We start from the raw sequence: 23630 nt of genomic DNA on the forward strand, positions 1-23630 counted from the left end.
GACTCGATGGGCTGAATAGCCTATTTCTGCTCTTAAATCTTATGGTCTTAAAACCATAAATATGATTCCATTGTTCAATAAGGGAGGAAAACAAAAAGGTGGGTAATAACCAGCCTATTAGCATCACATCTGTTGGCAAGATGCTGAATTTATAATCAAAGAAGAGATTGATTGTTGTTTAGAGAAGCTTCATATAGTCAAATGGCTTCATGAAATGTAAATCATATTCGACAAATTTGCTTGGATTCTTTTAGGATGTAACAAGCAGAATCAATGGTGGGGAATATGTAGATATAGATTTGCATTTTCAGAAGGCATTTAGCAAGATGCTGGTGCACAAGATAATGGCTCGTGGTGTTAGGGGATATTTATAAGCATGGATTGAACAGTGTTATTGCTTAGAAATCAGGGAGTTAGAATAAATTGGTCTTTTCGGTCTGCAAGGATGTAACTAGTGAACTGCCCTGAAATTAGTTCTTGGCCCTCAAATATTTGTAATCTACATGAATGACCTGAAGGACGAGGCAGAATGTAAGGTATCCAAGTTTGTCAATGACAGGAAAATAAGTTAGAAAGCAAGATGCAGTGAGGATATTAGGATTTTGAAACAGGTTATAGATAGGTTGAATGAGTGGGTGAGAACTTGGCGAGTGACTAAGCACTTCAGTAAGAATCTAAATTTTATTAAGTGGAAGGAGATTGCAACTGAACAAAGTACAAAGAAGTCTAGGTGTGCATGTGCGTGAATCAGTACACGTTAGCAGGCAGGTGCAGCAAGTGATTAGGAAATCACGATGGCCTTTATTGCAAGACCGTTGGTGCTCAGAAGTAGGGAAGCATTTTTACTGTTGTACAGGCAGCTGCTGAGGCCACATCTGAAATACTGAGCACCCCATTCCATTGGCAAGAACATACTAGCATTGGAGACGGTTCCAAAGAGATTCACTCAGCTAATTCCTGTGAGGAGTGGGCTGTTTCAGCATGAATGGCTAAAGAAATTAGTTCTGTGTTCCCTGCAGTTTGGAAGAATGAGGAATGATCTATTGAAACACTAAAGATGCTTACGGGTCGTGACATAGTAGATGTTTGAGATGTTTCCATTATTAAGCAAACTTCAATGAGCAACCTTAGGTATAGGATTAAGGAGCGGTCATTTAAAACTGAGATGCAAAGGGTCTTCTCACAGAGGATGGTCTCTCGTGTTCTCTATCTACAAATGTGGCAAAGGTCAAACCTTTTAGGATATTGAGGACATCATGAAAACCAGCCTCCCCTCTATGGTCTCTGTCTATACTTCTTGATGTCTCAGTAAAGCAGCCACCATAATCAGACACCCCACCCATCCCAAACATTCCCCCTTCTCCTTTCTTCCATCAGGCAGAAGATACGAAAGTCTGAAAGCATGGAACACCAGTCAAGGGCAGCTCCTACTGATTATAAAACTGTTAAATGGTTCCCCTAGTACAATAAAATGGACTCATCCTCATAATCTGCCTCATCCTGATCTTGCGCCTGTACACTTTCTTTCTACCTGTTACAGTTTATTCTGTTTACTGTTATTGATTTACCTTGTTCCAGCTCAACACATTGAGTAATGAACTGAAAGGTTGCCTCGTATACTGTACGAACAGCATACAGGACAAGCTTTTCAATGTATTTTGATACATATGACAATAATAAACCATTTCCAATAATTCCATTTCCAGTTGACAGAGGAAGTCCATTTTTGAAGGGTCGCAGAACTGAAAGCTATGGGATCAGGCACTGAAGTGGAGATGAGGACTGATCATTTTGAGTGGCAGGCCAGGCACAAGAGGCTGAGTGACCTGCTACCCCTCCTATTTTCTTAGATTCTGATGTTCTGTCTCAACTAATTTTGAAGTATTGCTTATGATGATTTTTCTAAAATTAGTGAAAGGAAAAGTAACTTTTTTTGGAGCTTAAATCATTCCTTGGAGATCTAAACTGCAATTTGCAAAGTGCATAGGGTTTTACCCCTCTTGAAGGACAGCTGGAATACCTTATAGCATGTATTTTTACAGTCACTCCCTTTCAGGCGCTGTGCACACATGATGTAATATACACAGAAGTCCAACGATCGATTACAGTTGTTTGCTCAGTGTTATACTGTACCATGTAGATCCACCCACTTCGTCACTAAAATTGCTTTATGTACCTTTTAGTCTAGAGCACAAGCCCATTTTGTTTTACAGTCCAGACAATTTTTAGGCCAATCTCTGTAGTTTTCATGTAATGTTCAATCAAGAGTAATTTGAATTTTCTGTTTTTGTTTTGCCAACGTAACAACTGAACTTTAGTGGATTTAATTACCGGGTGTCACTTCATTGTTGATACTTGTTGACGGTAACAGAAGAAAGAGCTTATGGTGCTGTAGTTTGGAGTTGCCAAGTACAATTTTTTTTCTGTAAGGAAGCATTGAAGGAAAGCACTGAAGGAAAGCACTAGGCCAATGCCATACAGGAATTATTAAGGTGAGGAGTATTTCCACCTTCTTTTTAATTGATAAAATACATGGAATTTGACTGAAACATTTATTTATTTTTGAAAATATTGTACAGTCGATCATAATCGTCATAAGCCATGGGATGTGATTTTATTGATTCTTAAAACCGTATTTTTTTATAATTAGGTCTGACTGTACTTTGCTCTTTCAACGCATTGCTGGCAATGTATATCCCTATGTATGATGTTAACTGAACAGTTTAACCTCTTCCAAGTATTATACAAGACGGGCGTTTAGTAATTTGTCTCATAAATAGCACAATGGGCAACATGTTGCTTCGGATCTTCAGATGGAGATTATAGAGTTTTGACAGTTAACCATTGAAATTGAGATATACCTCCGGTACCTAATAAAGCGGCCACTGAGTGCGTGTTTGTGGTAATCTGCTGCTGTAGCCCATCAAATTCTGACCTGTTGTGCATTCAGAGATGCTCTTCTGCATGCAACTGTTGTATTGCATGGTTGTTAGAGTTACTGTTGCCTTCCTATAAGCTTGAACCAGTCTCGCCATTTTCCTCTAGCCTTTCTCATTAACGAAGTGTTTTTGCCCACAGACCTGCTGCTCGCTGGATTTTTTTTTTGTTTTTCGCACCATTCTCTGTAAACTCTAGTAACTGCTGGGTGTGAAAATCCCAGGAAATCAGCAGTTCCTGAGATACTCAAACCACTCCATCTGGCACCAACAATCATTCCATGGTTAAAGTCACTTAGGTCACATTTCTTCCCCATCTTGATGTTCAGTGTGAGCAATAATTGAACCTCAGAGATTCAAAGTACATTTGATATCGAAGTATGCATATAGAATTCAACTCTGAGATTTGTCTCCCTAGGGACAGCCACAAAACAAAGAAACACCCTGGAACCTGTTCAAGAAAAACATCAAACAGCCAACAGACGAAAAACAGAACAAATTGTCCAAATGGCAAAAAGCCGGCGAATAGGTGATAGAATATGAAGCATCGAACCGGTAGTCTTCAGTTTAGTTCAGTTGAAGCCCATGTCTGCCTGTTTTTATGCTTTGAGTTGCTGCTCCGTGATCGACTGATCAGGATTTTGCATTAATGAGCTGGCATACCTGATACACTGGTCTCTGAGTGTACGTGCAGAAACTTGTCTTTGAAGACAGGGTTGTAGGGCGAAAGGAACTGCCTTCACACTCCTTATATCTTGATATATTTCCTTTTATTATGCATCACGCTCTAAAGAATTGAAGGCAATTTGCTGGATTGAGCCTTGTCTTCCAGAGTATCTCTTTAAAAAGCAAGGTTTTAGTTGGGACTTCTAAGACAGGGGTACAGTCTACTTTAAAGTAGAATATATACTTTTTCCATTCATATTTTCTGAGTGTTGCCTCTGTCAAGATTAGTTTTAGGAAGGGAGATCAAATTAACTTGGAGGAGTTTTTCAAAATATGATAACAATTCTTATCGGGGAGTGGGGCAGAGGAGGGAAGGAAGGATCAGCCATGATGAATGGTGGAGCAGAGTTGATGGGCCAAATGAGCCTATCTGCTACTATGTCTCATGGTCTAAGTCTGCATTGATGTATTTTTATAATTACTTATTATTATAATTTTTTTACTTATCACAAGAATAACTTTGATTGATTTTCAATGAGCTTTCATTCTTTCCTCTGTAGAATCATGACTTTGCCTAGCTACTACAAGTCTGCATTTCACTGGTTTGCAATGAGGACTCAGGTGTTTTTATTGCAAGCAAACTGAGATCAGGCGTAACAGCTTTTGCACACTTGCAGCAACCATGCATTAAAGCAGTAAAGTTTAGAGAATTTGAACTTGAAACCTTCTTGATATTGTTATATTATGTCACACCTTTATGTAATGAGTCATTTAAGATGCTGCTGATGCTTTTGGATTCGTATCACAGCTCAAAGTTCCATGGATGTTTAGTTTATCTATCTATTATATATTTATTGAGATAGAAACATAGAAACATAGAACCACCTACAGCACGATACAGGCCCTTCGGCCCACAAAGCTGTGCCAAACACATCCTTACCTGAGAACTACCTAGGCTTTACCCATAGCCCTCTATTTTTCTAAGCTCTGTGTATCCATCCAGGAGTCTCTTAAAAGACCCTATCGTTTCCACCTCCACCACTGCCACCAGCAGCCCATTCCACGCACTCACCACTCCCTGCATAAAATACTTACCCTGACATCTCCTCTGTACCTGCTTCCAAGCACGTTAAAACTATGTCCTCTCATGCTAGCCATTTCAGTCTTGGGAAAAAGCCTCTAACTATCCACATGATTAATGTCTGTCATTATTTTATACACCTCTATCAGGTCACCTCTCATCCTCCGCCGCTCCAAGGAGAAAAGTCCAAGTTCACTCAACCTATTCTCATAAAGCATGCTCCCCAATCCAGGCAACATCCTTGTAAATCTCCTCTGCACCCTCTCTATGGTTTCCATGTTCTTCCTGTAGTGAGGCGACCAGAACTGACCACAGTACTCCAAGTGGGGTCCGACCGAGGTCCTATATAGCTGCAACATTACCTCTCGTCTCTTAAGCTGATCCCACAATTGATGAAGGCCAATGCACCGTATGCCTACAGAGAAACGTAGGTCTTTCCAGTCCTTTGAGCCTCACTGCCCGGTAATCTCCCAGTCTAATGCTAGCCTAGTCATGGGACAATTTACAATGACCAACCAAACCGGTCCTGATGAAGGGTCTCGGCCCGAAATGTCAACTGTACTCCTGCCCGTAGATGCTGTCTGGCCTGCTGAGTTCCTCCAGCATTTTGCGTGTTGCTTGGATTTCCAGCATCAGCAGATTTTCTCGTGTTTGTGATTGGAATCTACCAACCGGTGCATCTTTGGACTGTGGAGGAAACTGAAGCACCTAGAGGAAATTCTAGAGGATGGGTTCTCCAGGCCTGTGCAAGCGAGCTAGCTGGAGTGTTTGCTGACATCTTCAACTGCTCCTTGCTTCAGTCTAAGATCCCCCCGTGTTTTAAGAAGGCAACGATAATCCCGGTGCCAAAGAAGAGCAAGGTGGCATGCCTGAATGACTATCGACCTGTGGCTCTGATATCAATTACTATGAAGTGCTTTGAGCAATTGGTTATGGCACACATCAACCACAGCCTACCGGTCAACCTCGACGCTTTGTGATTAACCTACCGGAGCAACAGGTCAACAGCAGATGCCATCTCTCTGGCCCTACATTCCTCCTTAGAACACCTGGAGAATAAAGACACATATGTAAGGCTCCTTTTCATTGACTACATCTCTGCCTTTAATACCATCATTCCAAATAAACTGATTCCTAAACTCTGGAACCTGGGCCTTAGCACTCAGATCTGCCGCTGGATCTTCAACTTCCTCACAGACAGGACCCAGGCTGTAAAAATAGGGGACAAGCTCTCCTCTACAATCACTCTGAACACTGGTGCCCCACAAGGCTGTGTACTCAGCCCCCTGCTGTACTCACTGTACACCCATGATTGTGTAGCCAAGTTTCCATCAAACTCAATATATAAGTTTGCTGATGACACCACAATTGTAGGCCGTATCTCGGGTAATGATGAGTTTGAGTACAGGGAGGAAATTAAGAACCTGGTGGCATGGTGCAAAGACAATAACCTATCCCTCAACGTCAGCAAGACGAAGGGAATTGGTTGTTGACTTCAGAAGGAGTATCGGACCGCATGACCCAATTTACATCGGTGGTGCGCAAGTGGAACAGGTCAAAAGCTTTAAGTTCCTCAGGGTCAATATCACAAATGACCTGACTTGGTCCAGCCAAGCAGAGTCCACTGCCAAGAAGGCCCATCAGCACCTTTACTTCCTGAGAAAACTAAAGAAATTTGGCCTGTCCCCTAAAACTCTCACTAATTTTTATAGATGCACCGTAGAAAGCATTCTTCTAGGGTGCATCACAACCCGGTATGGAAGTTGTCCTGTCCAAGACCGAAAGAAGCTGCAGAAGATTGTGAACACGGCGCAGCACATCACACAAACCAATCTTCCATCCTTGGACTCACTTTACACCGCACGCTGTCGGAGCAGTGCTGCCAGGATAATCAAGGACATGACCCACCCAGCCAACACACTTTTCGTCCCTCTTCCCTCCGGGAGAAGGCTCAGGAGCTTGAAGACTTGCACGGCCAGATTTGGGAACAGCTTCTTTCCAACTGTGATAAGACTGCTGAACGGATCCTGACCCGGATCTGGGTCGTACCCTCCAAATATCCGGACCTGCCTCTTGGTTTTTTTGCACTACCTTACTTTCCATTTTTCTACTTTCTATTTATGATTTATAATTTAAATATTTAATATTTACTATCAATTTGTAATGCAGGGAGCGGGAAGTGCAGAATCAAATATTGCTGTGATGATTGTATGTTCTAGTATCAATTGTTTGGCGACAATAAAATATAAAGTATAAAGTATAAGTATAAAAATTTGTGCGGTCATGGGGAGAATGTACAAATTCCTTACAGGCAGCGGCAGGAATTGAATCTGGGTCACTGGTACTGTAAAGCACTGTGTTAACTACTATGCTACTGTGCTGCCCCAAATAATTTGGGCTGCCAAATCTCTTCTGAATCTATCCTATTTTCCATGATGCAAGTACAGCACAGTGATACGGAGATTGTCCTAAATGTGGAGCTGGGACATAGACTCCATGAGGAATGTGGAGTGTTTACTGTTACTAGTACTGTCAAGGACATGAGCCTCAAGCAGGTAGGTTGCTAATGGTGAGGTCAAGCAGGTTTGTCCCTCTTTTTAGTTCACTTAATACCTCCTGCAGACTTAGACTTGTTGCTGTGATTTTAGATACCTCTGTCAGTGAGATGCAACAAAACTACTCTTTACCACAAACATTGAAGTTCTACACTGAGAGTACATTTTGCCTGTCCTTGTCACTGGTAGTATTGTAAGTGTTGTTCAACATCAATGCAATATCAAGTGAGGGAAGCCAAAAGTTTGCTTCCTTTCATTTGACCTGATGCCTTGGGGTTTCACATGCTCTGTTTGGGTAAATCTTATGGACAGCTTCTGCCTCACTGCAATCGAGTATTAAATAGTTCTCTTGTCCAAATTAAGAACAACTCAAGCTAGCAACTTATGGAAGCAAGATTTTTACTTTGAAAAGTGAAAGGAACAGCATACTTTCAATCAAACTGTTCTCATTTAATAATTTCTATCTCTTTATTCATGTAATGTCTCTCTAACTGCTCCCATTAATCAATGATTAAATGATCTTATTCACAGCTTATTCCCATTGTAATACTGTCTCACCTCTTTCTCTTATCCAATCCTCCCCAAACCCCTCTGCAAATTAAAACCAACGTCTTCTCTCTTTCCCAGTTCTAATGAAAGATCTTTGATCTGTCACGTTAATCATGTTTCTCTTTCTACAGATCCTGCATGACATGGTGAGCGCTTCTAGCATTTTCAGTTCTTATTCATTCTGTAAGCTGTAATTTGCTTTTTATCATTATCTGAATGAATTGCAAATGAATTGCTTATATGACTGCACCACAGCATCGATGAAATTCAAGCGACGTTGCATATTATCATGGAGAGTTAGTGAGTAGGATGAGGAAAACAACTATAGTTCTGAAGAACAATTAAATGGAAGGAATGGAGGCAAATTGGATTTACTTAATATTCACGGTGGGAAGCAGTAGCTCTGTGGAAGCGGGATCATTTACTTATTAACTTTTAAGGGAGTGTCATGGTTGCTTCCTTTGTTTGCTGTAAAACAAGACATGGTACAATATGGCAGAAGGATCCAGCCTTCCCTCATAAAACAACACGTGACCTTCATTTATTAGTCATTTAAGGTGTGAGAGACTTGTGCTCTCACACTTTAAGGCTATAATCCCACCTGATCTGGACAAACACCAGTTTGCCTACCGGGCAAACCCCTCCACAGAGGATGCAATCACAACAGCCCTCCATATTGCTCTGACTCACTTAGAGGAACCGAACACTTATGTGAGGATGTTATTTGTGGACTTCAGTTCTGCATTTAACACGGTCATCCCCCATAAACTGGTCAGCAAACTGAACACTCTTGGCCTTGGTTCCTCCCTGTGCTCATGGGTCATGGGCTTTCTCACAGACCGACCACAGCAAGTCAGAATTGGTAAGCACACTTCCACTATCCTCATCTTAAAAATAGGGCTGTGTGCTGAGCCCTATGCTCTACACACTCTTCACACATGACTGCACCCCCATCTACACCTCCAAATCCATAATTAAATTTGCGGACGATACCACAGTGGTTGGCCTGATCTTGGATGTGGATGAAATGGCCTACAGGCTTGGGGTGGATCATCTGACAGAGTGGTGTAAGGACAACGACCTGGTCTTTTATACTTCTAAAACAATAGAGATGATCATTGACTTCAGGAGATCAAAGGACAGAGTACACCCCCCCAATATACACGGAGAGGTAGTAGAAAGTGTGGAAAACCTAAAGTTCCTTGGAGTTATGTTGTCAAAACAGCTGACATGGACCATCAACACCTCACTGCTTGAAAAAAAGGCGCAACAAAGACTCTTCTTCCTCAGAAAGCTGAAACAGGCCAAATTCCCATAACAGCTGTTGTTTAACTTCTACAGAAGCACAATTGAAACCATCCTGACCAACAGTGCCACAGTGCGGTATGCCAGCTGCACAGTCTCTGAGCGACAAGACTTGCATCGCGTGGTGAAGGCAGCCCAGCAAATTGTCAGGATGGAGCTCCCAGGACTGGACACCATCTATTCCAGCAGACTCAGGAGGAAAGCAATCAGCATAACCAGAGACACCACACACCCCGGCCACTCCCTGTTTGACCCGCTGCCACCCAGCAAAAGGTTCAGGACACTAAAGGCCAGAACAAATAGACTGAGGAACAGCTTCTATCCCAGAGCTGTGGCCTCCATCACACCACTCCTACAGAACAATGACTGAAACTGTGAGCACACACGAGGACTCAAATACTTGCACTAACGGCACTTTGTGCATTACTGTGATATTCTAATGCTGCTGCAACTTATTTTCTGCTACTTATCTATTTAATACTGTTTTTCTATTACTGTCTTGTTTTTATCTACTGCTTTATTTAATTGCCTGGGAGGAAGCCAAACAGAGTTTCGTTGTACCTATGTATAATGACAATAAAGATCATTCAATCATTAGTCTATGGAACCTTCTCTGAAGTGTTTCATATGAATTAATTTCCTGACTTAAGTATGGAGGGTTATTTTGTACAGAGGTCTTTGGATCTGGTCTCATCGTGCACTAAATAACTGAAGCAAAACATCCTTGATATTGCTTTCTATTGTCACACTATAAATGATAACATTCTGTTAACTTTACTAATTACTTGAAGAATCAGCATAGCAGCCTTTTACAAACCATACAATCTGAAACCATTAAGATAAAGTAAATTTTCATGCCAAAGTGGATTGTCTTACATTTTCCCACATCATAGTCCATTTGCCTAACTTTTATGCATCACGTGGCCTATCGGTATGTATTTATGATTTTTTGTCCTCTTTACAACTTCCTCCACCTTTGTTACTATTTCCAAATTCTTTCACTTTTTCACTGATGAAGCATCTCAGATCTGAAACATTGTTTCCACAGATCCTGTCTCCCCGCTGATATTTTAAAAAAAATTTCAGATATCCAGTGTCAGCATTTTTATTTTGATTTTTGTCAAGTGAAAGTGATGACAGGCACCTGAAAGATATGATGTTTATATACACTCACTTAACTGGATTAGGTACACCTGTACACCTGCTCGTTAATCAGCCAATCAGGTGGCAGCAATGCAGTGCATAAAAGCATGCAGACATGGTCAAGAGGTTCAGTTGTGTTCAGACCCAAACATCAGAACGGGGAAGAAATGTGATCTAAGTGAGTGGCCATGGAATGATTGTTGGTGCCAGACAGAGTAGTTTGAGTATCTCAGAATCTACTGTTTCCTGGGATTTTCACACACAACACTCTCTAGAGATTAAAGAAAATGGTGTGAAAAACAGAGAAAAGAAATCCAATGAGTGGCAGTTCTGTGAGCAAAAATGTCCTGTTAATGAGCAAGTTCAGAGGAGAATGGCTAGATTGGTTCAAGCTGACAGGAAGGCGACAGTAACTCAAATTAGCAAGCATTACAACAGTGGTGTGCAGAAGAACATCTTAGAACACACAGCATGTTGAACCTTGAAGTAGATGGGCTAAAGCAACAGAAAACCACACTGGGTTTCACTCCTGTGGCCACTTTATTAGGTACACTCCTGTACCTAATAAAGTGGCCACTGAGTGTATCTTGTGTGAAGGCATAGGCTTCAGTGAGAAAGTACAAAAGGATTACATGGTGAGGTGTCACATAGAGCTTTTCCTCTAGCCTTGCCCTTCATCTTGTCTGTAATTTCTATGGTCACTTTAAAAAAAAATTATGATGGGGGAATGGACTGTTCATCTATTGCACAGTGTTACGTATTAACTTCACTTGCAAAATTAATTTTATTTATTTAGCTGGAGATACAGTGTGGAATAGGGCCTTCTGGCCCTTTGAGCCACACTGCCCAGCGTCCCCCGATTTAACCCAACCTAATTACGGGACGCTTTACAACGACCAATCAGTACATCTTTGGACTGTGGGAGGAAACTGGAGCACCCAGAGAAAACCCACACATTCCACAGTTAAGGCATTAACCTTAAAGAAAAGAGTATGTTACAAACTGTGGCTTGAAGGTATATTGTGAAGGTGTGTGTGTGTGTGTGTGTGTAGTTAAATATGTATGAAAAATGCCACAGCATTTAATGTAACGTTAAATAATTATGGAAATTACAGCAGGCACAGAATTTACCAACATGAGGTTCGCTTAAACGCAATGAAAATGTGGCATTTTGGGGACTTTGGTGGTGCTGAATTTGCAAATTTCTAAGGTTTTGCATGTTATTCATCATTTGAATTTGAATGTTATTAAAACCAAAACACATTTAATTTACATTTTAAAATTAGTATTATAGTATAGTATTATAATAAGTTTCCTAATGTACCAGAAATATTTAAAGGGAATGCAGGAAATGGGTTTCTGGTCATTTGAAAGAAACCATGTCAACCAGGTCCTGAATAAGTTAGAAAGGAGCATAGGAACTTGGCCACCTCATAAGCTGTGAGGATTGTGGGAACCCAGCCCCCAATATATCAAGAGAGTGCCTCAAGGAAGGAAGGACGGTTTGAAACTAGAGCCGTAGTGAATGGAAAGAAGCCCAAGAACGAAAACTCTGGGGAGTGGTACGGGAGTGTGTGAACTGGGACCTTGAGAGTTGGATGGAATTGTGGGAACCAGGGCTCGGTGAGAGAGAAGTACTGGTGAGTGGAAAGAAGCAGGAGAACTTGATGCTGGTGAGTGGAAAGGAGTGCAGCAATCTTCTGGTGAGCAGCATGCTTAAACATCAGCATTTATGAATGGAGACCTTAGTCCCCATGGATTCTCCTTGGCCAGCTGCATTCTTCTGGCAGTTCATTTTTTTTGCTCAGCAATTCTGAATGATTGGATGGTAGATTATCATAATTTTATTGTAGCAACCAACATAAATGGAAATACAAAGAAGTTCTACAAGAACGTACATTTCCAAAGGGCAGTAAATGGAAGAATGGTGCTTACAGGAACAAGATTGAGAACCTGTAAAAGGATGCTGGAAGTATTGGTAATGTGCTAAATGAGTAATTTGTCCTTGCTTTCACATTCAAAGAAGGTACTTCTAGTGTAAAAGCGAAGATAATGAAGGTGCTGACTACATTAAAATTTGATAGCATGGAGATCTTTTAAATTTTAATGTACTTGATAAAATTTTGTAAAAGTATATTAAAAATTATAAAATTGCTTTATACATATTTTCTACAATAAAGGTTTTATTTAGTTTGTTCCTAACAAAGACTTAATTTGCTTCTTTGAAGAATGTCTTTCAAACTCATGTCTGTAAAAACTAGTTAAGTCTTTTTGATTGGTTCAGTAGAATAAACATGTTTTTAAAAATGGATTTAAAAAGCTCTTTTAAGTACCTGTGCTCTGCCACCTGTCACTAAAGAAGGGCCATCTGAGAAATGACTTGCAATTTTCAGTTTGCCAAAACAAATATATTGCTGTTGATTTACTTATCCTTACAATGAAGGGATTGATTAGGCTCTGACTTCTTTAATCACCATTCAGAGCAGCTGGAATCCCCTGCAAAAGTTAAGGGTTGTGCCAAATTTCACATAATGAAAGGTTTTAGAACCGAACCCCCTCATAAACCTTTGGAGAGCTGAAATGGAAAATTAGACTGAACTTAAACAACAAAAATGCTGGAAGCACAGGCCAGTTCAGGCAACATCTGTGGAAGGAGAAATAGTTAATGCTTCAGGTCCTAGCCTCTTCGTCAGAACACTGAAAGTGAGAAATCAAGTTACTTTTCAGTAGTAGAGAAGTTAAGGAAGGGATAGGTAGAATAAAAGGAATAACTCTGACTGGGTGAGACTAAAATATTTAAAAGCAGTAGTTAGATACCTATTATAGTTCATTGTCTGTGTTATGTGTTGCAAATAGCAAAGCTTCATGACATGCCCAGCAAGTGAATGAGTCAAAATGATTACAAGCAGCAAATGCCGGGTTTGATACAAGCAGAACGTGAGAGCAAGGTAGACTCGGGGCAGATGCTTGGGAGATGAGGTTGGATATGGAGAAATGTGAGGTGATGGATTTTGATGGGAAGTATAACACAACAGTGTAGTGATTAGCGTGATGCTATTACAGCTCAGAGCGTCCTGGAGTTCAGAGTTCAATTCCAGTGCCATCTTCAAGGAGTTTGTAAGTTCTCCCCTTGAACTGCGTGGGTTTCCTCCAGATGCTCTGATTTCCTCCTAGAGTTCAAAGACATATCGGTTAGTAGGTTCATTGGCCATTGTAAATTATGCTGTACTGTGTTACGCTAGTGCTTGACAGGTAGATTGCTGAGCAGTGCGGCTCATTGAGCTGGAAGGACTTGTTCCGTGCTGTATCTCTAAATAAATAAAATAGCTTGGGGAATATGTGTAAAAATCATGGGAAGTGGCAACACTGGTTCAGAAAGACATGTACACACTTTTGTGGCTTAATAGTAGCATTGCATATAAAGGCAGGAAAGTTGTGCCTTAAGTACTTCCATGAGACGTAGCATTTATGAAGTAAATGTAGGAACAAATAGAACTTGACTTGATGTTAACAATCAGAGGATCTATCCTGGGAACACCGTTTAAATGTCATCACAAAGAAGGCATAAAAGCTCCTCTGCTTTCTTGTCAAACATCTGCACATGCATGGCGGAGAGTATCCTAACTGGCTGTATCGTGTCCTGGTTTGGAAGCGTCAATGCCCAAGATGTACACAAACCTTAGGTCCCACACTACCAGGTTCAAGAAAAATTATCACCCCACAACCATCAATCTCCTAAAACGTTGTGGCTAATTTCATTCACCATTACTCTGAACTGATTCTATGACCTACAGACTCACTCTTTACAACTCATGATCTCAGTATCATTTTTTATTTTACAGTTTGCCTTTCTTTGCACACTGATTGTTTGTCAGCCTGTCTGTTTATGTATAGTATTTGTGTAAGATTACAGTGTATTTCTTTTTTCCTGTAAATATCTGCAAGGAAATGCATCACAAGGTATCATAGTAACATATACTGTACATTCTTTGATAATAAATTCACTTTGCACTTGAAGTATTACCATTGTTGGAATAAAAATAGCAGAAAAAAATGGAATGCTCATCAATCAGGTAGAGAGAAATCGCATTTACTGGATTTGTCCTGTTAAGAAAAGACAAATTTTCTGACGGAAAGTTATGGCTACTCTTTCATGGTGTAAGAACTGAGTTAATAAATTGATTTTATAGGATGTGTGAACAGATACGAGGAGGAGGGTGCAAACTATTTGCTTCCAAAAGAAGAATGAATCATTGTGGTTCATGGGAGATTCCCTTTGAAATACTAAACAAGGACCATCTCTTGTTTCTCTGACATTGAGGAAAGGTTGTTTTCAATTATTTTTGCTCTCTATCTCCTTCCTGTACTCTCACTTACTTGTGTAAGCCCAACACCCCTATTGGGGCACAGGCCGCTTCTTGGTGTATCCTTCCTCTCCCAGGAATGAGGTCTTTGGAGCTTCTGCAGCACTGTGTTTACACAGGATGTGGTTACTAGAAATATGCCCAGACATATTCCTTTTGCAGCTGGGTTTGGGATCACCTAGGGCATAGATCTTCCTGTACACTGACTCATCATTAATTTGACATTTGGCCTAGTACAGTGACGTTATCTGGAAACCTGCAGATGAGTTAGAACGAAATCTGAACAACCAGTCATGCAGGAGTAAAGGACACAGCCTTGTGGGCCACTGCTGTGGAGGGTAATCGTGGCAGATCTGTTACTCCTTAACCTTACTGACTACACTCTGTTGGTCAGGAAGACAGGGATCTAGTTGCTGCGAAGGTGTTGAGTCCCAGGTCTAGGAATTTGGAAATGAATTATGGTATTGAAGGTGGGGTACAATACAAAATAATAGTCTGACATAGGTGTCTTATCCATATGCTCCAAAGATGAGGCAGCACCAGCAAGATGGAATCTGCCAATGATCTGTTTTGGCAATAGGTGATTAGCAGAGGGTCATGGCTGCCTGAGCGATTGGAGTTGATGTGTGCCATCATCTAGCCTCCTGAAGCTCTTCCTTGATAGTCAATGCCAGAGCCACTGTGTGAATCGTCATTAATACATGTTACCTTAATTTTCTTTGGTACTGGAATAGTAGGGTCTTCTTAAAGCAGTGAGAGCCATAGATTGACGTAGTGAAATGTTAAAAATATCTGCAAATCCCACCCCCCCCCCCCACCAACTAATCTGCTCAGGATTTAAGTATAAGGCCAAGGACTCCATCTGGGCTTGGTGTTTTCCGCAGGTTCACTGCAATGGTGACATTCTATTCCCCATCTGTTTAAAACATGCGCAGAATGTGTTCATCAAGGAGGGATGCACTGCTGTCGGCAATGCTGCCAAATTTCATTTTACAGCCCGTTATAGCGTGTAAACCCTGGCGTGGGACTAGAATTTAGATTGGTATTATCTCTTGGCATCCTTGATAGCTTTATAAAGTTCATACCTCAATTCCTGCTATAGGTTAGGGTCACCGATTTGAATGCTGGAGACCTGGAGCTCAGTAGGGAGTGCAACCCTCAGTTCATCCATGGTTTCCACTTTGGCAAGACCCAGATTGACCTCTTTGGTACATAGGGCTCTACACATTTGCTGAAAATGTCACTGACAGTGGTGACATACACAGTTCAGTTGGTGCTGAATCTTTGAATATGGACAAGTCTATTGACTCAAAACTGTCACATAGAAGCTCATCTTTGTGCTCAGACCACACCGTTAGACTTTCTGTACTGGGTCCTCATTTCTCAGATTCTGTTTGCCTGCCGGGAGAAGGCGCACAGCCTGTTGGCCTGATTTACCAACATGTGGGTGAAGATCGGATTAGTATGCATCTTTGATGGTTGTATGAGAACACTTGGGCCCCTGGTGGTACTGGGGATGAAATGTTAGTATTTTGCTAAAACTCTCTTGAAGTTGGCCTGGTTGAAGTCACTAGCCATGAGGAACAGGACTTCAAGGTGTACCATTAGAAGGCTGTTTGTTGAGTGCAGGCTTCATCTCCACTTGGATGGGATGTAGATTGCATCGGCATAACTGAAGTGAATTTCCAGTGCAGATTCTACGAGCAACATTTCACTGATGTATGCTCCAAGACTGGTGAGCAGGAAGTTACCTGGAACACCAAGTCCAAGCACCACAAGGAGTTGAATCGTTACTTTGCCTGAGATCACTATATGGTGAACTCAGTGAATTGAGAAATCCTCTGACTGTGTAGCTCTAGCAGGTGAAGCCACTGTCAGCCACATTTCGGTGAAACAGAGGGTAAACAGGGAAGTTTTAGCATATGCTATCATTAAAAAAAGGGCAAGGGTCTTGGTCCAAAATGTTGACTGTAATCTTTTCCATAGATGCTGCCCAGCCTGCTGAGTTCCTCCAGCATTTTGTGTGTGTTGCTTGGATTTCCAGCATCTACAGGTTTTCTCTTGTTTATTTAATGTCTTTGCATGCTTAAAGGCAGATCAAGCCCTAGGGCTTGGTAATATATCTCAGCTGTTGTGGGAGGCAAGGGAGGAGATTGCTGAAAACCTGATCAAGATTTTTAAATCTTTGTTGGACTATCAGGGCACTGGAGTAGGGATCCATTTGCAGACCCAGTACTGTGCACAGTGATATTAATTGAGTAACAAATCCCAAGGTGCAAACCAAGTCGGCGTCAAAGTTCAGGCAGAGATCAAAGCATCCAGAGAGATCCAAAAACCGGAAACGGGCAGAGTTGATGTATAGATAGATAGAGTATAGATATAAATGCTGGAAAGGCTCAGGAAAATTCACTGGCACAATCTGGCAACAAACAGGTGAAAACACAAGACTAAAATACACTGAGCAATAAAGAGAGAGGCAGGTGATAGGTGGAGCACGATGAGACACAGGTGGCAGCAATACAGGTAATAATGGGAAACAGATGAGAGATGGATACTCAGTAATACAGGGCCCAGAGTAGAGCAGGAGCAGGGACAGGAGCACATGGCAATACAAACCACAGACTGACAGCTGGGGGAAACACACAAAAAGGCAGTGTTCAGCTGGAGATACTGACATGGACTCAGATGAGGTACCAGGTGGCAGAAGAGCAACTATGGTATCTTTGTTCAGTGAAACAAAAATAATTATAGGACTGTAAGACTAACATCAAATGATTCAAAGTAAATTCATTATCAGTACATATGTCACCATATACGACCCTGAGATTCATTTTCTTGCTGGCATTCATAGTAAACACAAGAAGCAATAAAATCAATGAAAGATCGCATTCAAGAGGATGGACAAACAATCAAATTGCAAAAAATAACAAACTCTGCCAATTCAAAATGAAAAAAGAAATAATAGTAACAACATATAAGCAATAAAGATTGAGAACATGAGTTGATGAGTCCTTGAACAAGTCCATCGGTTGTGGAAACAGTTCAGTGATGGGGCGAGTGGTGTTGAGTGAAGCTATTCCCTCTAGTTCAAGAGCTTGATAGTTGAGGGGTAATAACTGTTCCTGAACCTGCTTGTGTGATTCCTTAGGCTGCTGTACCTTCTTGCTGATGTCAGCTGAGAAAAGAGCGTGACCTGGGTGGTGGAGGTCCTGGATGATAGACGCTGCTTTCCTGTGATAGCAGTCTGTGTAAATGTTCTTAATAGTAGGGATGGCTTTATCTGTGATGGACTGGACCTTATCCATTAGTTTCTGTTCAATGGCACTTGTAGTTCTGTACCAGGCTGTGATACGACGAGTCAGTGTACTCTCCACTGCACGTCTATAGAAGTTTGTCAATGTTCTAAATGACACGCCAAATCTAAGTAAACTTCTAAGGAAGTAGATGTGCTGCATGCTTTCTTCACAATGGCACTCACTTGCTGGACCCAGGACAGATCCTCTGAAATGATTAACACCAAAGAATTCAAAGTTGCTGACCCTCTCCACCTCTGATCCCCCAATGAGAACAAGTTCACGGGCCTCCGATTTCCTCCTCCTGAAGTCAATAACCAGCTCCTTGGTCTTGCTGACACTGAGTGAGAGGTTGTTGTTGTGGCACCACTCAGCCCGATTTTCAATCTCCCTCCTACATGTTAACTTGTCACCACCTTAGATTCAGCCAATGACAGTGGTGTCATCAGCAAATTTGAATAAGGCTTTGGAGCCATGCTTAGTCTCACAGTCATGAGGATAAAGCAAGTAGAACGGGGGACTTCAGCACACAGACTTGTGGCGCACCTGTGCTGGTGGAGATTGTGAAGGAGATGTTGTTGCTAATCCTAAATGACAGGGGTCTTTAAGTGAGGAAATAGGGAATCCAGTTGCACAAGGAAGTCTTGAGGCTTAGGTCTTAAAGTTTATTGTTTAGTTTTGAGTTTTGGTAGAGAGGTTATCACAAAAGATTCTGAGTGCCAGAATTATTTAACATCTGAAAAGGCAGGATTAATCCAAGATAGCTCTGTCTGGGCGCACAGTTTATGCAGATAACACTAATATGAATAAAACCTTTGACAAGGCTCCATGTGGAAACTAGTACTATAGACCCAAGGCAAGTTAGCAAACATGATCCAAATTTGGTTTGGCAATAGGAGGCAGTCTGTGACAGTGGGAGTGGGAGTGGGAGTGGGGGTGGGGGTGGGGGGGGGGAGCTGTTTACCTGACTGGAAATATGATGTGACCAGTTGTATACTACAGGGGCTGAAGCAGGGACCCTTACCATATGCTACATATATTACTAGTTTGGATACAAGTGACGGAGGTATTTGAGTTGGCACAAAATTTGATGACATTGTTGAAAGTGAAAAGGATAGTTGTAGAGTGCATGAGGATATTGATCTCTTGATAATACTGCATGAATAATAATTAGTTCAGGGTGATGCACTCTGGGAAGAGTAATAAAGATAGAGCACGTTGTTTGTGGGACCCGAAGGAGTACTGAGGGAAAAAGAGATCCTGATGTGGGACTAGTCCAAGGATCTCTGATGGTGGCAATATGAGATACTGTTTTTATTAGCCTGAGCATAGGATACAAGAATAGAGAGATTATGCACAACTTTATAAAACATTGATATACCACATCTGGATTATATGTGCAGTTCTGGCTGCTACACAGTAGGAAGGATGTGATGGGAGAAGAGATTCATCAGGATATTTCCTGAAATAAAAACGTTTCAGGTTGGCGCTGGATCCAAGGGGGGAAGTTTGTAGAATGCTTACAAGATGGCTTTTTAGAGCAGCTTGTCATTGAGCCCACTAGGGGATCAGCTATTTTGGATTGTGCAATGAACTGGAATTGATTAATAAAGGAACCCTTAGGGACCAGTAATCATAATATGATAGAATTCACCCTGCAATTTCAGAGAGAGAGGCTAAAAGCAGATGTATCAGTATTACAATGAAGTAAAGGGAATGACAGAGGCATGAGAAAGGAGCTGGCAAAAGCTGATTGGAGGGGAACACTAGTAGGGATGACAGCAGAGCAGCAATGGCTGGAGTTTCTGGGAGCAATTTGGAAGGCACAGGATAATACATCCCAAAACTGAAGAAACATTCAAAAGGCAGGTGCTGCAAACGTGGAGAAGAGAAATTAAACCCAACATAAAAGACAAAGGGAGGGCATATAATAGAGCAAAAATTAGTGGGAAGTTAGATGACTGGGAACTTTTAAAGACCAACAGAAGGCAACTAAAAAAGTCATAATGAAGGTAAGCTAGCTAATAATATCAAAGAGGATACCAAAGATTTTTCAAATATATATAGAGTAAAAGAGAAAAATGACACTGGAGAGGTATTACTGGGGACAAGGAAATGGCTGATGAACTGAGTAAGTATTCTGTATCAGTCTTCACTGTGGAAGACACTAGCAGTATGCCGGAAGTTTGCAAACATCAGGGAGCAGAAGGGAGTGAAGTTGCCATTACTAGGGAGAAGGTGTTTGGGAAACTGAAAGGTCTGAAGGTAGATAGATCACGTGGACCAGATGGTTTACACCCCAGAGTTTTAAAAGAGGTGACTAAGGAGATTACAGAGGCATGAGTAATGATCTTTCAAGAATCAATAAATCGTTCCAGAGGACTGGACGAATGTAAATGTCACTCCACTCTCCAAGAAGGGCAAGAAAGAGGGAAATTATAGGCCAGTTAGTCTGAGTGCGGTATTTGGGAAGATGTTGGAGTCGATTGTTAAGGATATAGTTTTGGGGTACTTGGAGGCACATGATAAAATAGACCAAAGTCAGCATAGTTTCCTTAAGGGAAAATCTTGCCTGACAAATCTGATGGAATTCTTTGAAGGAATAACAAAGGAGAATCGGTTGATGTTGTGTACTATATTTTCAGAAGGCCTTTAACAAGGTGCCACACATGAGGCTGCTTAAGAAGTTAAGAGCCCACGGTATTTCTGGAAAGACACCAGCATGGATAGAGCATTGATTGATTGGCAGGAGGCCAGTGGGAATAAAGGGAGTCTTTTCTGGGTGGCTGTCAGTGACTAGTGGTGTTCCACAGGGGTAATGTTGGGACCATTTCTTTTTACATTATATCAGTGATTTGGAAGATGAAGTTGATGGCTTTCTGGCCAAGTCTGTGGATGACGCAAAGGTAGGTGGAGGGTCATGTCGTGTTAAGGAAGCAGGGAGACTGCAGGGGTCTTGGACAGATCAGGTGAACAGGCACAGACGTGGTAGATGGAATATAGTGTCAGGAAGTGTATGGTCATGCACTTATGTAGAAGGAATAAAGGCATAGACTATTTTCTAAACAGGGAGAATATTCAAAAATCAGAGGTGCAAAGGGATTAGGGAGTCATGCAGGATTCCCTGAAGGGTAATTTCTAGGTTGAGTTGGTGGTGAGGAAGGCAAACGTAATTTTGGCATTGATTTCGAGAGGACTAGAATATAAAAGCAAGCATGTAATGTTGAGGCTTTATAAGGCACGGGTAAAGCCTCATTTGGAGTATTGTGAGCAGCTTTGGGCCCCTTATCTAAGAGAGAATGTGTTGACTTTAGAGATGGTTCAGTGGAAGTTCATGAGAATAATTCTGGGAATGAAAAGGTTTCCATATGAAGACTGATTGATGGCTCTGAGCCTGTACTCACTGGAATTCAGAAGGATGAGGGGGGAATCTCATTGGAACCTATCGAATGTTGAAAGGCTTCGATAGAGTGAATGTGGATAGGATGTTTCCTATAGTGGGGGAGTCTAGCACCTGACGGCACAGCCTCAGAATAGAGGGATGTCCATTTCGAACAGAGATGAGGAGGAATTTCTTCAGCCAGGGATTGGTGAATCTGTGGAATTCATTGCACAGGTGGTTGTGGATGCCAAATCATTGGGTACATTTAAGGCAGAGGTTGATACATTCTTGATTAGTCAGGGCCTGAGGGTTACGGGGAGAATACATGATATTGGGGCTGTGAGGGAAATGGATCAGGTACAATGAAATGGCAGAGTAGACACAATGGGCCATAGAACATAGAAATCTACGGCACATTACATGTCCGTCAGCCCACAATGTTGTGCCAACCATGTAACCTACTCTAGAAACTGTCCAGAATTACCCTACCACATACAGTATTGTTCTAAGCTCCATGTACCTATCTAAGAGTCTCTTAAAAGACCTTATTGTATCCGCCTCCACCACTGCCGCTGGCAGTACATTCCACATCAAATGGCCTAATTCTGCTCCTATATCTTATGGTTTGATTTCAGTTACGAGGAGACACTGGATAGATTAGGCTGGCTTTACTTTCCTTGGATCACGGAACCTTTTTGAGGCATATACAGAGTAGATTGGAGGAAATGTTTCCTCAAAGTAGAGATGTTAAAAACGATAAGACATTGTGTTCCGGTAAGGTTTCAGAGTATGAGTATTTTCAGCCATAGTGTGGTGGGCATATGGAATGCTCTGCCTGAGTCAGTGATGGGGGCAAAGACTCATCTTTAAGTAGTGTCCAGATCAGCTGAGGCACAGAAGACTTGTGCAAAGCCAATTCAGATGATGGGCTGAAGGGCCTTTCACTTCGATGTATGAATATTACACAATGACACAAGACACTGAATGCTACAATATAAATACACCAGCATCTCAAATGAAACCAGGATTATTTACTTCCGTGCATTTTTTAGATTGTGGAAAGCACAATGTTAGCAATGATCTCTTATAGGCAAAAATACAGCCCAAAAGTATCTTATGGGGTGCAGCAAGGAATTGCAATCAAGCTCAGAAATAGATCAGTTGGTGCCACTATTCTTTTACTTCCCTTCTCCATTTGGTCTGCATTACTGCCATCTACAGTCAAGCCTAAATGCAGATTTAAAACTTAATTCACCAGGGGTGATATTTTTGGGCAACGTAACAGATTTGAAGCTTAAGCGCGTGCCAGATGTGATTGGTGCTTCCAAGTGATGCATACTGGGGAGATTGTAACCTTGTTGCTCATGCATTTGATGGCAATGGCAACAGCATACAATTTATGTTTGATGTTGTTGTAAAAATTTAAGTGCATATGCACATTTCAGAAGCCATTTGGGCCATATATGTAGGAAAAAGTCTAACAGGCCCGCTTGAACATAATTTGAAAGAGCCTGCTTTACCTGAGTAGCCAAAGGTGACAATTTGTCTTTCTGTGATGGATAAGATATCTGATGTTTCACGTAAGACCTTCTATTACCTTTGCAGTGTACGTATGTGGTGGGGTGGGGCAGGGCATGGTGTTTATTTGATTGGATGACCCATTTGGATTATCTGTGAAACATGTATGGTTCCCACCTTTGTATTCAACCAACCCCACTGAGAACAGTTGCAAGCCACTACTTGAGGAGGTGCTTGAGATTTTATCACTTTGATAGCTGCTGATATGGGAGATGACTCTTAATTTTATAATTTTCACACTATCTCTGAAACTATTGTTCCTGTATGTTACCATCCTGAAAATCTGGATTCATGAGGCTTTTACACCCATTTTTCCTCTCACACCCCCTCCCACATGTGGTTCACTTACCCTATTCCTTCACATCAACGTCTCACCTCACCACTCTAACAATGGCCCAGTCCAACAATGACCACTTTGTCCTCCTAATAACGTTTAATGGTAATTGGCAGACCAATGTTAGGTGCATTACCATCCCTGCTGAGCTGGGGTGTGAAACAAAGAGGCAGGAAGTACACCCCATTTAATTCCCCCAATAAAAAAACTCAGGGATTATCAAAGCGTCTAATAATTTTTAGAAAGTCAAATACGCACTTGTATACTTTATGATGGCAGTGATAGCTTAACAAATTATCCATTCTAAACTGTGTCTATCACAGAGTTTCCTTTGTACTTCATACGATCTGCATTCAAAATGCATCATTTCTTGACAAGTGCACTCCATCCAAGTGCCCATATCATGCATATTAGTTCTGAAGAAGGAATTATTCAGCCTAGTAT

General features: G+C 41.4%; 1 protein-coding gene across 1 annotated transcript in view; it reads left to right on the plus strand.

Moving 5' to 3' along the window:
* The first annotated feature begins 2165 nt into the window (after positions 1–2165).
* The window catches only part of LOC134343938 (phospholipid-transporting ATPase ID-like), a 146497-nt gene continuing 125032 nt past the window's right edge, over positions 2166–23630 (plus strand). Inside the window, exon 1 of the mRNA XM_063042898.1 lies at positions 2166–2492. The gene's annotated coding sequence lies outside the window, so the exon portion shown is untranslated. The remainder of the gene's footprint in view (positions 2493–23630) is intronic.

Source organism: Mobula hypostoma, chromosome 3 (assembly GCF_963921235.1).
Source record: "Mobula hypostoma chromosome 3, sMobHyp1.1, whole genome shotgun sequence".
Classification (NCBI taxonomy): Eukaryota; Metazoa; Chordata; class Chondrichthyes; order Myliobatiformes; family Myliobatidae; genus Mobula; species Mobula hypostoma.